This window comes from Lissotriton vulgaris, chromosome 3_2 (genome assembly GCF_964263255.1).
Source record: "Lissotriton vulgaris chromosome 3_2, aLisVul1.2, whole genome shotgun sequence".
NCBI lineage: Eukaryota > Metazoa > Chordata > Amphibia > Caudata > Salamandridae > Lissotriton > Lissotriton vulgaris.
Window position 1 is genome coordinate 287,259,197 of NC_141690.1, and position 12,731 is coordinate 287,271,927.

A 12,731-nucleotide genomic window follows, 5' to 3' on the forward strand; every position below is an offset into this window, starting at 1 on the left:
TGTCACCACAGGACCCTCACGGTCAGGTCACTAGTGTCACCACAGGACCCTCATGGTCAGATCACTAGTGTCACCACAGGACCCTCACTGTCAGGTCACTAGTGTCACCACAGGATTCTCATGGTCAGATCACTAGTGTCACCACAGGACCCTCATGGTCAGGTCACTAGTGTCACCACAGGACCCTCACAGGCAGGTCACTAGTGTCGCCCCAGGATTCATGGCAGGACCCTCATGGCTAGATCACTAGTGTCACCACAGGACCCTCATGGTCAGGTCACTAGTGTCACCACAGGATCCTCATGGTCAGATCACTAGTGTCACCACAGGACCCTCACGGTCAGGTCACTAGTGTCACACAGGACCCTCACGGTCAGGTTACTAGTGTCGCCCCAGGATTCATGGCTAGATCACTAGTGTCACCACTGGACCCTCACAGTCAGGTCACTAGTGTCACCACAGGACCCTCACGGTCAGGTCACTAGTGTCACCACAGGACCCTCATGGTCAGATCACTAGTGTCACCACAGGACCCTCACGGTCAGGTCACTAGTGTCCCCACAGGACCCTCACGGTCAGGTCACTAGTGTCGCCCCAGGATTCATCGCTAGATCACTAGTGTCACCACAGGACCCTCACAGTCAGGTCACTAGTGTCACCACAGGACCCTCACGGTCAGGTCACTAGTTTCACCACAGTACCCTCATGGTCAGATCACTAGTGTCACCACAGGATCATCACGGTCAGGTCACTAGTGTCACCACAGGACCCTCACGGTCAGGTCACTAGTGTCACCACAGGACCCTCATGGTCAGATCACTAGTGTCACCACAGGACCCTCACGGTCAGGTCACTAGTGTCCCCACAGGACCCTCACGGTCAGGTCACTAGTGTCGCCCCAGGATTCATGGCTAGATCACTAGTGTCACCACAGGACCCTCACAGTCAGGTCACTAGTGTCACCACAGGACCCTCACGGTCAGGTCACTAGTTTCACCACAGTACCCTCATGGTCAGGTCACTAGTTTCACCACAGGACCCTCATGGTCAGATCACTAGTGTCACCACAGGACCCTCACGGTCAGGTCACTAGTGTCCCCACAGGACCCTCACGGTCAGGTCACTAGTGTCGCCCCAGGATTCATGGCTAGATCACTAGTGTCACCACAGGACCCTCACAGTCAGGTCACTAGTGTCACCACAGGACCCTCACGGTCAGGTCACTAGTTTCACCACAGTACCCTCATGGTCAGGTCACTAGTTTGACCACAGGACCCTCATGGTCAGATCACTAGTGTCACCACAGGACCCTCACGGTCAGGTCACTAGTGTCCCCACAGGACCCTCACGGTCAGGTCTCTAGTGTCGCCCCAGGATTCATGGCTAGATCACTAGTGTCCCCACAGGACCCTCACGGTCAGGTCACTAGTGTCACCACAGGACCCTCATGGTCAGATCACTAGTGTCACCACAGGACCCTCACGGTCAGATCACTAGTGTCACCACAGGACCCTCACGGTCAGGTCACTAGTGTCCCCACAGGACCCTCACGGTCAGGTCTCTAGTGTCGCCCCAGGATTCATGGCTAGATCACTAGTGTCCCCACAGGACCCTCACGGTCAGGTCACTAGTGTCACCACAGGACCCTCACGGTCAGGTCTCTAGTGTCGCCCCAGGATTCATGGCTAGATCACTAGTGTCCCCACAGGACCCTCACGGTCAGGTCACTAGTGTCACCACAGGACCCTCACGGTCAGGTCACTAGTTTCACCACAGTACCCTCATGGTCAGGTCACTAGTTTCACCACAGGACCCTCATGGTCAGATCACTAGTGTCACTACAGGACCCTCACGGTCAGGTCACTAGTGTCCCCACAGGACCCTCACGGTCAGGTCTCTAGTGTCGCCCCAGGATTCATGGCTAGATCACTAGTGTCCCCACAGGACCCTCACGGTCAGGTCACTAGTGTCACCACAGGACCCTCATGGTCAGATCACTAGTGTCACCACAGGACCCTCACGGTCAGATCACTAGTGTCACCACAGGACCCTCACGGTCAGGTCACTAGTGTCCCCACAGGACCCTCACGGTCAGGTCTCTAGTGTCGCCCCAGGATTCATGGCTAGATCACTAGTGTCCCCACAGGACCCTCACGGTCAGGTCACTAGTGTCACCACAGGACCCTCATGGTCAGATCACTAGTGTCACCACAGGACCCTCACGGTCAGATCACTAGTGTCACCACAGGACCCTCACGGTCAGGTCACTAGTGTCCCCACAGGACCCTCACGGTCAGGTCTCTAGTGTCGCCCCAGGATTCATGGCTAGATCACTAGTGTCCCCACAGGACCCTCACGGTCAGGTCACTAGTGTCACCACAGGACCCTCATGGTCAGATCACTAGTGTCACCACAGGACCCTCACGGTCAGATCACTAGTGTCACCACAGGACCCTCACGGTCAGGTCACTAGTGTCCCCACAGGACCCTCACGGTCAGGTCTCTAGTGTCGCCCCAGGATTCATGGCTAGATCACTAGTGTCCCCACAGGACCCTCACGGTCAGGTCACTAGTGTCACCACAGGACCCTCATGGTCAGATCACTAGTGTCACCACAGGACCCTCACGGTCAGATCACTAGTGTCACCACAGGACCCTCACGGTCAGGTCACTAGTGTCACCACAGGACCCTCACGGTCAGATCACTAGTGTCACCACAGGACCCTCACGGTCAGGTCACTAGTGTCCCCACAGGACCCTCACGGTCAGGTCTCTAGTGTCGCCCCAGGATTCATGGCTAGATCACTAGTGTCCCCACAGGACCCTCACGGTCAGGTCACTAGTGTCACCACAGGACCCTCATGGTCAGATCACTAGTGTCACCACAGGACCCTCACGGCCAGATCACTAGTGTCACCACAGGACCCTCACGGTCAGGTCACTAGTGTCCCCACAGGACCCTCACGGTCAGGTCTCTAGTGTCGCCCCAGGATTCATGGCTAGATCACTAGTGTCCCCACAGGACCCTCACGGTCAGGTCACTAGTGTCACCACAGGACCCTCATGGTCAGATCACTAGTGTCACCACAGGACCCTCACGGTCAGATCACTAGTGTCACCACAGGACCCTCACGGTCAGATGACTAGTGTCACCACAGGACCCTCACGGTCAGGTCACTAGTGTCCCCACAGGACCCTCACGGTCAGGTCTCTAGTGTCGCCCCAGGATTCATGGCTAGATCACTAGTGTCTCCACAGGACCCTCACGGTCAGGTCACTAGTGTCACCACAGGACCCTCACGGTCAGGTCACTAGTGTCACCACAGGACCCTCATGGTCAGATCACTAGTGTCACCACAGGACCCTCACGGTCAGATCACTAGTGTCACCACAGGACCCTCACGGTCAGGTCACTAGTGTCCCCACAGGACCCTCACGGTCAGGTCTCTAGTGTCGCCCCAGGATTCATGGCTAGATCACTAGTGTCCCCACAGGACCCTCACGGTCAGGTCACTAGTGTCACCACAGGACCCTCATGGTCAGATCACTAGTGTCACCACAGGACCCTCACGGTCAGATCACTAGTGTCACCACAGGACCCTCACGGTCAGGTCACTAGTGTCACCACAGGACCCTCACAGTCAGGTCACTAGTGTCACCACAGGACCCTCATGGTCAGATCACTAGTGTCACCACAGGACCCTCACGGTCAGATCACTAGTGTCCCCACAGGACCCTCACGGTCAGGTCACTAGTGTCACCACAGGACCCTCATGGTCAGATCACTAGTGTCACCACAGGACCCTCACGGTCAGATCACTAGTGTCACCACAGGACCCTCACGGTCAGGTCACTAGTGTCACCACAGGACCCTCACAGTCAGGTCACTAGTGTCACCACAGGACCCTCACGGTCAGATCACTAGTGTCACCACAGGACCCTCACGGTCAGGTCACTAGTGTCACCACAGGACCCTCACAGTCAGGTCACTAGTGTCACCACAGGACCCTCACGGGGTCAACAGTTAAAAGAACTTTAAACAACAGTAAACATTCAGTACATCATTCAATGTAATTTAGATGAAATTGACATCATGAAATTGTTACTCAATACATTTTTAATATTGAGTGTGCTTCTTCTGAAATTGTTGAGTATTCACAAATTCAGTTGTAGAGAGAACATATTCAATCAAACATCCCAATGCATTTCGGGCTGACCGAGCTGCCCTCTACTTAGACTGCTGTACACTGAGGCAGGAGGAGGCCGCCACAAGCTGTACCAGCGCAGACTGCCCCATTGTCTTTGTATGTGGCAATCAGCCCCATACAGAATTACTATGGGCGAGTGGGGCTGCTCTTGTGCTCCAGGAGGAGCGTGAGGCGCTCCATCAGGGGAGGGAGGGGGCCTCTCACAGGGGAGCAGGGCTGCTCACTGTGACGGACAAAAGGCGTCCGTAAACGGGATCCTCAAGGACAACGGACGTGAGGTCCAAATTACGGACTGTCCGTGAAATTTATGGACGGTTGGTCACCCTAGTTCCACACGCTTCAGCAGGACATTCAGCGAAGTGTGCTGTCGGTGTGTGACAGCACAGCAAAGAGCTGTGTGCAGCGTGTGAAGAAGGTACAGGGCCGTGTGTGGCGGCACAGCAAAGAGCTGTGTGCAGCGTGTGAAAAAGGTACAGGGCCGTGTGTGGCGGCACAGCAAAGAGCTGTGTGCAGCGTGTGAAGAAGGTACAGGGCCGTGTGTGGCGGCACAGCAAAGAGCTGTGTGCAGCATGTGAATAAGGTACAGGGCCGTGTGTGGCGGCACAGCAAAGAGCTGTGTGCTGCGTGTGAAGAAGGTACAGGGCCGTGTGTGGCGGCACAGCAAAGAGCTGTGTGCAGCGTGTGAAGAAGGTACAGGGCCGTGTGTGGCGGCACAGCAAAGAGTTGTGTGCAGCGTGTGAAGAAGGTACAGGGCCGTGTGTGGTGGCACAGCAAAGAGCTGTGTGCAGCATGTGAATAAGGTACAGGGCCGTGTGTGGCGGCACAGCAAAGAGCTGTGTGCTGCGTGTGAAGAAGGTACAGGGCCGTGTGTGGCGGCACAGCAAAGAGCTGTGTGCAGCGTGTGAAGAAGGTACAGGGCCGTGTGTGGCGGCACAGCAAAGAGCTGTGTGCAGCGCGTGAAGAAGGTACAGGCCCATGTGTGGCGGCACAGCAAAGAGCTGTGTGCAGCGTGTGAAGAAGGTACAGGGCTGGGTGTGGAGGCACAGCAAAGAGCTGTGTGCAGCATGTGAAGAAAGTACAGGGCCGGGTGTGGTGGCACAGCAAAGAGCTGTGTGCAGCGTGTGAAGAAGGTACAGGGCCGGGTGTGATGGCACAGCAAAGAGCTGGTTGCAGCGTGTGAAGAAGGTACAGGGCTGTGTGTGGCGGCACAGCAAAGAGCTGTGTGCAGCGTGTGAAGAAGGTACAGGGCCGTGTGTAGCGGCACAGCAAAGAGCTGTGTGCAGCGTGTGAAGAAGGTACAGGGCCGTGTGTGACGGCACAGCAAAGAGCTGTGTGCAGCGTGTGAAGAAGGTACAGGGCAGTGTGTGGCGGCACAGCAAAGAGCTGTGTGCAGTGTGTGAAGAAGGTACAGGGCCAGGTGTGACGGCACAGCAAAGAGCTGTGTTCAGCGTGTGACGTAGGTACAGGGCCGTGTGTGGCGGCACAGCAAAGAGCTGTGTGCAGTGTGTGAAGAAGGTACAGGGCCAGGTGTGACGGCACAGCAAAGAGCTGTGTTCAGCGTGTGACGTAGGTACAGGGCCGTGTGTGGCGGCACAGCAAAGAGCTGTGTGCTGTGTGTGAAGAAGGTATAGGGCCGGGTGTGGCGGCACAGCAGAGAGCTGTGTGCAGCGTGTGAAGAAGGTACAGGGCGTGTGTAGCTGCACAGCAAAGAGCTGTGTGCAGCGTGTGAAGAAGGTACAGGCCCGTGTGTGGCGGCACAGCAAAGAGCTGTGTGCAGCGTGTGAAGAAGGTACAGGCCCGTGTGTGGCGGCACAGCAAAGAGCTGTGTTCAGCGTTTGACGTAGGTACAGGGCCGTGTGTGGCGGCACAGCAAAGAGCTGTGTGCAGCGTGTGAAGAAGGTACAGGGCCAGGTGTGACGGCACAGCAAAGAGCTGTGTTCAGCGTGTGACGTAGGTACAGGGCCGTGTGTGGCGGCACAGCAAAGAGCTGTGTGCAGTGTGTGAAGAAGGTACAGGGCCAGGTGTGACGGCACAGCAAAGATCTGTGTTCAGCGTGTGACGTAGGTACAGGGCCGTGTGTGGCGGCACAGCAAAGAGCTGTGTTCAGCGTGTGACGTAGGTACAGGGCCGGGTGTGTCGGCACAGCAAAGAGCTGTGTGCAGCGTGTGAAGAAGGTACAGGGCCGTGTGTGGCGGCACAGCAAAGAGCTGTGTGCAGCGTGTGAAGAAGGTACAGGGCCAGGTGTGTCGGCACAGCAAAGAGCTGTGTGCAGCGTGTGACGTAGGTACAGGGCCGGGTGTGACGGCACAGCAAAGAGCTGTGTGCAGCGTGTGAAGAAGGTACCGGGCCGGGTGTGACGGCACAGCAAAGAGCTGTGTGCAGCGTGTGAAGAAGGTACAGGCCCGTGTGTGGCGGCACAGCAAAGAGCTGTGTTCAGCGTGTGACGTAGGTACAGGGCCGGGTGTGGCGGCACAGCAAAGAGCTGTGTGCAGCGTGTGAAGAAGGTACAGGGCCGGGTGTGACGGCACAGCAAAGAGCTGTGTGCAGTGATGCAAAATGCAGCTCGTGGTGTGCAGTACAGAACGAGGCACAGGAGTGTACTGTGCACGGGGTGCAGTACCATGGACTCGTACCGTGCAGTGTTGTACGATCAGTGTTCGAAGAGGGCGGAATCCGCAGGGCACCGCGTGCCCCTACTTCTTCAATTACGCGTGCCCCTACTTCTTCAATTATAATAAATCCGTCCCCCCTACTTTTGTCCTATAATAATGCGCTCCAGGACAGCGGAGATAGTCAAGGCTTATAAATAAGGCTCCGCTGTTGGGAGACGGGTGGGGTGGGCAGAGAAGGAAAAGGACTGTCTCTACTTTCTTGCCCAGAAAAAAAAGCATTTGCAATGCAATAGGTCTCGCATTTACGCGAGTTTGAGCTATTGACATTGCAAATAACAATGCCTTTTATTTTTGTTTTTGTTTTAAAAACATAAATAAAAGGCATTGTCATTTACAATGCCAATAGCTTAAACTTGTGTAACTGCGAGACCTATTGCATTGGAAATCCTTGCTGGTTATTTCACCAGCAGGGCATCCTACCCCGAGGCTCCCTGTTCTGGGAATCGGCAACAGAACTTTAAAAGAAGAGCATTGCTCTTCGAAGCCAAGAGATGCAAAGCTCGAGTTTCAAACCTCTCATACACCTTCACTAAAGTCCTGGATAAACACAGGTCCTGTGATTGTGTGAGCACTCTGCTCAGTTAATGTGCTTTGCATTGTCCAAGCCTCTGATGTGGACCTCAGAGATGGAAATGAGATGAGACGTATCTTCTTAGTAATACAGCTACCTTGATCAGGTGTCATACATGCGCGGGTGAGTAACACGTGTCACTGTCATAGTACGCACATTACGCTGATGGACTTGCCAATGAAAGTGGAGAAGAGCTTGATGCACTGTCACAGCCTCCTCCAGGTCAATGATCTGAAATACTCCCTGAGAATCCACTTCGATTGCCCCGTAAACAAGCATTTGCAATGCAATAGGTCTCGCATTAGGAAAGTTTGAGTATTGGTATTGTAAATGACACATTTTTTATTTATGTTTGGTTTTTGAAAATAGCGAAATTAATAGCTTTGTCATTTACAATGCTAATAGTTATAGCTTTCGCAAATGTGACACCTATAGTATTTGTAATGCAATATGTGTGTATTTACGTGACTTACATGAATTGATATTACAAATAACAATGGCTTTTAATTTTTTTTAATAATGAATACTTAAATAAAAGTTATTGTAATTTATAATGGCAATAGCTTAAACTTTTGTAAATAACTTTTGTGAAGATTATGTTCAATGTATTTTATTGTGACGAAAATCCAAGAACAGAAGTGAAATATTAACATCTTTTTTGTCACATTTGTAATAAAGCTTGAAACATTGAGAGAACATATTTGAACCAGTTGTTGTTGAATGGTTGCCCAGATTGATGATGTGGTGGCGCTGAGTGATGTTGTGATGGCCAACGAGTGATGCTGTGGCGTTCAATTATGCTGTGGTAGCGCATAGTGATGTTGCGGTGCCCCTGAGTGATGCTGTTGTGGTGCTGTGTGATGCTGTATGTTATGCTATGTTTTGTTATGCTATCCTATGCTGTGTTTTTTATGCTATGCTATGCTATGTTTTGCTATGCTATGATATGTTTTGTTTTGCTATGCTATGTTTTGTTTTGTTAAGCTATGCTATGTTTTGTTGTGTTTTGCTATATTTTGTTATGCTATGTGTTGTTGTGTTTTATTATGCTCTGTTTTGTTATGTTATGCTATGTTTTGTTATGCTATGTTTTGTTTTGCTATCCTATGCATTGTTTTGTTATGCTATGCTATGTTTAGTTTTGCTATCCTATTCTTTGTTTTTTTATGCTATGCTATGTTTTGCTATGCTATGTTTTGTTATGCTATACTATGCTATGTTTTGTTATGCTTTGCTATGCTATGTTTTGTTATGTATGCTATGTTTTGTTTTGTTATGCCTTGCTATGTTTTGTTGTGTTTTGCTATGATTTGTTATGCTATGTTTTGCTATGCTTTGTTTTGTTATGCTATGTTTTGTTATCCTATGCTATGTTTTGTTGTGTTTTGTTATACTACGCTATGTTTTGTTATACTATGTTTTGTTTTGCTTTGTTATGCTATGCTATGCTTTGTTTTGATATGCTATGCTATGTTTTGTTGTGTTTTGTTATGCTATGCTATGCTATGTTTTCATATCCTATGCTTTGCTTTGTTAATCTATGCTATGTTTTGCTATCCTTTGCTTTTTTTTGTTATGCAACGCTGTGTTTTGTTATGCTATACTATGTTTTGTTATGCTATGCTGGTGAGGGTGAGTGAGGGTGAGTGTGTGTGAGGGTGAGTGTGTGTGAGGGTGAGTGTGTGTGAGGGTGAGATGGTTGTGAGGGTGAGGGGGTGTGAGGGTGAGGATGTGTGAGGATGAGGGGGTGTGATGGTAAGGGTGAGTGAGGGTTGTGAGGGTGTGTGAGGGAGGGTGAGGGGGGGTGTGAGGGTGAGGGGGTGTGAGGGTGGGTGAGAGGGTGTGTGAGGGTGAGAGGGTGTGTGAGGGTGAGGGGGTGTGATGGTAAGGGTGAATGAGGGTGAGGGTGTGTGAGGGGGTGTGAGGGTGGGTGAGAGGGTGTGTGAGGGTGAGGAGGTGTGAGGGTGAGGGGTGTGAGGGTGAGGGTGTGTGTGGGGATGTGAGGGCGAGAGTGGGTGAGGGTGAGAGGGTGTGTGAGGGTGAGGGTGTGAGGGTGAGGGGGTGTGAGGGTGAGGGTGAGGGGGTGAGGAAGGGTGAGGGACAGGCCTTGGACATTGAGGGACACAAGCATGGAGCACTGAGAGGAGCAGGCATGGGGCAGTGAAGGACAGTGGTTTGGGGCAGTGTGGGTAAAACATGAAAACAGGTCGAGACCTAAAAAACTGAAGACCCAACTTCTAGTAATGGCACCAGCAATACTGATGTGATAAAAAAAGAGCTGTGGGTGAAACACACTAAGATAAATAACGCAGCGTTCTTTTGAAATGAACGGCCACATGACATTCTGGATAATAATAATTGTTTAGCCATGCAATAGTTAATGCTGTTGTACCAATGATATTCTGCTGCATAGCTAAATGCTTATAAGGCCCCAAAGGCGAGACCTATTGGCTATTCCAATGCTTGTTCAAATTGAAGCAGTTCAAGCGCGCAGCACCCGCCCATTTAAAGCACCCAAGCATTGTGACTGCGCTTCTGAAATGTGTGTGTACTAACGAAACCTCCCAGCATAATATATTGTTGTAATTAATGCAGCACCTCAAATGCAGTATATTGTACACAGCTGCAGAGTTCTCAGTGTAACAGCAGTTTACAAAACACCCAATTAGACACCAAGACGCAACAAGCGAATCACACTGGTCCTTGGACCCATCAAACACTACTCACGCAGATCACATGGCAGACTGACACTTCCACCAGCTGCCTGATACCCACTTCAGCAACTCATCTGGGTTTGTAGTGATAATGCAGCTACAATACAATATCGTATACAACATTGTTTGCTACTTGGAGCCCAATGAGAGAAAGAACAGGGCAGAGAGGTAAGAGAGGCAGCAAAGGGGCAAAAAGTGAGACCGGATACTTCTTTTGCCTTTTATTCCCCCCCTTTTTCAGTTCACTACCCTCCTGTTTAACTCCACTTCCCCAGTACAGCCATGCATGCACACAGCTGTCTCATGGGGCTCAGAATCATTCATAGTCCATATGGGCTTCATATACTTGTCGGTGACACGGTTTGAAACCCATGGCACAATATATCCCTGTTAACAATGATTGGTCAATGCCTTCCACAGGTCTGTGCGTTAAGCTGCAGCATCACTCATTAAAGGGCTGTTACATATTCTGCGTGAATACGTGATCTAAACTGAGTTTTTTGCACTTAGCGGGATTCCCCTGCTCTAGGAAGAAACAAAAAGGTAGCAGGCTGTCCATTAAATTAGAAGAAACGTACAGTCTCACTTTTTATAGAGACAAAGGATGGCAAGCCTTTTAAATATATGATGTTAGTGGAAGATGTCAGCCTCCCTTTATTTGGGTGTTGTCGTGAAATCTCAAAAGAGATGTAGAGCAGAAAATGCCCACATCCATTCTCTTGGTCTGAACACCATTTTAGTAGAGACATTGTGGAAATGCAGAACAAGCTCAGTTTTTTTCGTTTGTTTTTTAAATACGATTGCTCCATCTAAAGAGGGAATGTGGGCACATTTATATTTAAGATTCTAGTGAGAGACGAGGTAGTGTACATGTATTTTATTTATTAAAAAAGAAAGCATGACTGTAGTGCGATAAAAATTGTGCTACAAAAATAAGTGTACGCGGACTGCGGGCATTCCTGTCAGAGCAGAAGCGATCCAGGTCGGTTTAATTTGTAGGAGAGGCTTGGAGCTGTCACTCTCTCATGATGTTGGGGCTCTAATATAAAATCTGGGGGCTCAGTGACGGAGGGTGGTGAGACTTGCAGTGTTTATGCTGTGAAATTCCGAGGGGGGACGTCAAACTAGACCCCATAAACCATGCTGGCCGGCCGGGAGAGAGGCAGCGCTCTGGCTGCTGTGCAGGTGGGGACGGAGTAAGGGAGGCTGGGGTTTGGCCTAGTACAGAACGGTAAAAATAAAAACACACCATGAAGCTCACAGCAAGTCTGCTAAAAAAAAAAAACAAGCATAGTTAGCACTCCACTGTACTGACCAAAGTATTAAGAACGGTTTTGGAGTTTACCGCGCATCATGTTTTAAACCCACAGCGCTATCAATGCTTGTTTAGATTAGGGCGGTTTTGCTAAAATAAACATGCATTGTTAGCACCCGGGTGTCCAAAACATGAAGCGGGTGTCAGGGAACAAAACGTGAAGCGCGGTGTTGGAGTATACGGCACTTCATGTTTTAGACAGCACGGCTCAGCACACCCCGCATTCCTACGCCTGAATCAAGCCAAATTGCCCTAATCAAGAAAACTCCTCAAATGTGAACATTTAAAAAAAAGATTTTGAAGTAATAACTGTCCCAAGTGAAGAATGTCAGCGCCGTTGCCTACGCTATGCTTCTGGACTATGTCTCAATTCCTAGCAGTTCTGTACATTCTGTCACCGTTTATTTTGGTGCATTGAAGTTATTCTAAGAAGACAACTGGCACTTTATAAAACACCGAAATAAGTCAGATTTAAAATTACTTCTCGCAATTTAATTAACCTGCGATTTATCATTGGCTGTAACCGGAAGAACAGTTTGTTTTATTAGATAAGTTGGGAGTTTTACCAAATATTGATTGTCAACACTAATGCTTGCGAGCCTTTAAACCTGCTGTTAGAAATCACAATGCGAACGAAAAATAAACTGGAGGGACGTGACGTACCAAAAGGAAAAATACCAAGAATTAAACATTTTCTTACCCAATAGAAATGCAATAAATCTAAGTGCGAAGTGTGTACAAATTGGGAGGAAACCTGTATAAACAACACGAGAAAACACATGAAAAATGGTTTGCTTCATTTTGGAAATAAACTCACGTTCCACTGGAGGATTTGGTTAATTTCTGCAGATCTTTTTTTGCCACGCTGCAAACGCGGGGCGCATTTTTGTCTCCGATTATAAAAGGCTTAATTATAGCACGCTGATAGAAGGGTATTTTTTGACGTCTTTAAGTAAGGCGGGGGGCGCGCGGAAACAGCTTTCAGTTGTCCTTGCTGCTCGAGCACTCCTTTGCAAAGTTCGTTATTTCCTTCCTTCTTATCTTCAAACATTCACTCAGAAAACAAGCAGCATTTCTTTTCGTAAAGGCTTTCATTGAGCTGGTCTTTGCATGGGAGCCAAAAGGAGCAGGGGAGTGAGCGAGTGGGAGGGAAGCCTTGCGACAGGGGGCTGGGGAGGTGATCCCTTTGAAGGCATTGCGCAGAGGGGAGCGGGGGAGAGCTACTTTGAAATGCGTCTGGGGAGCAAATGG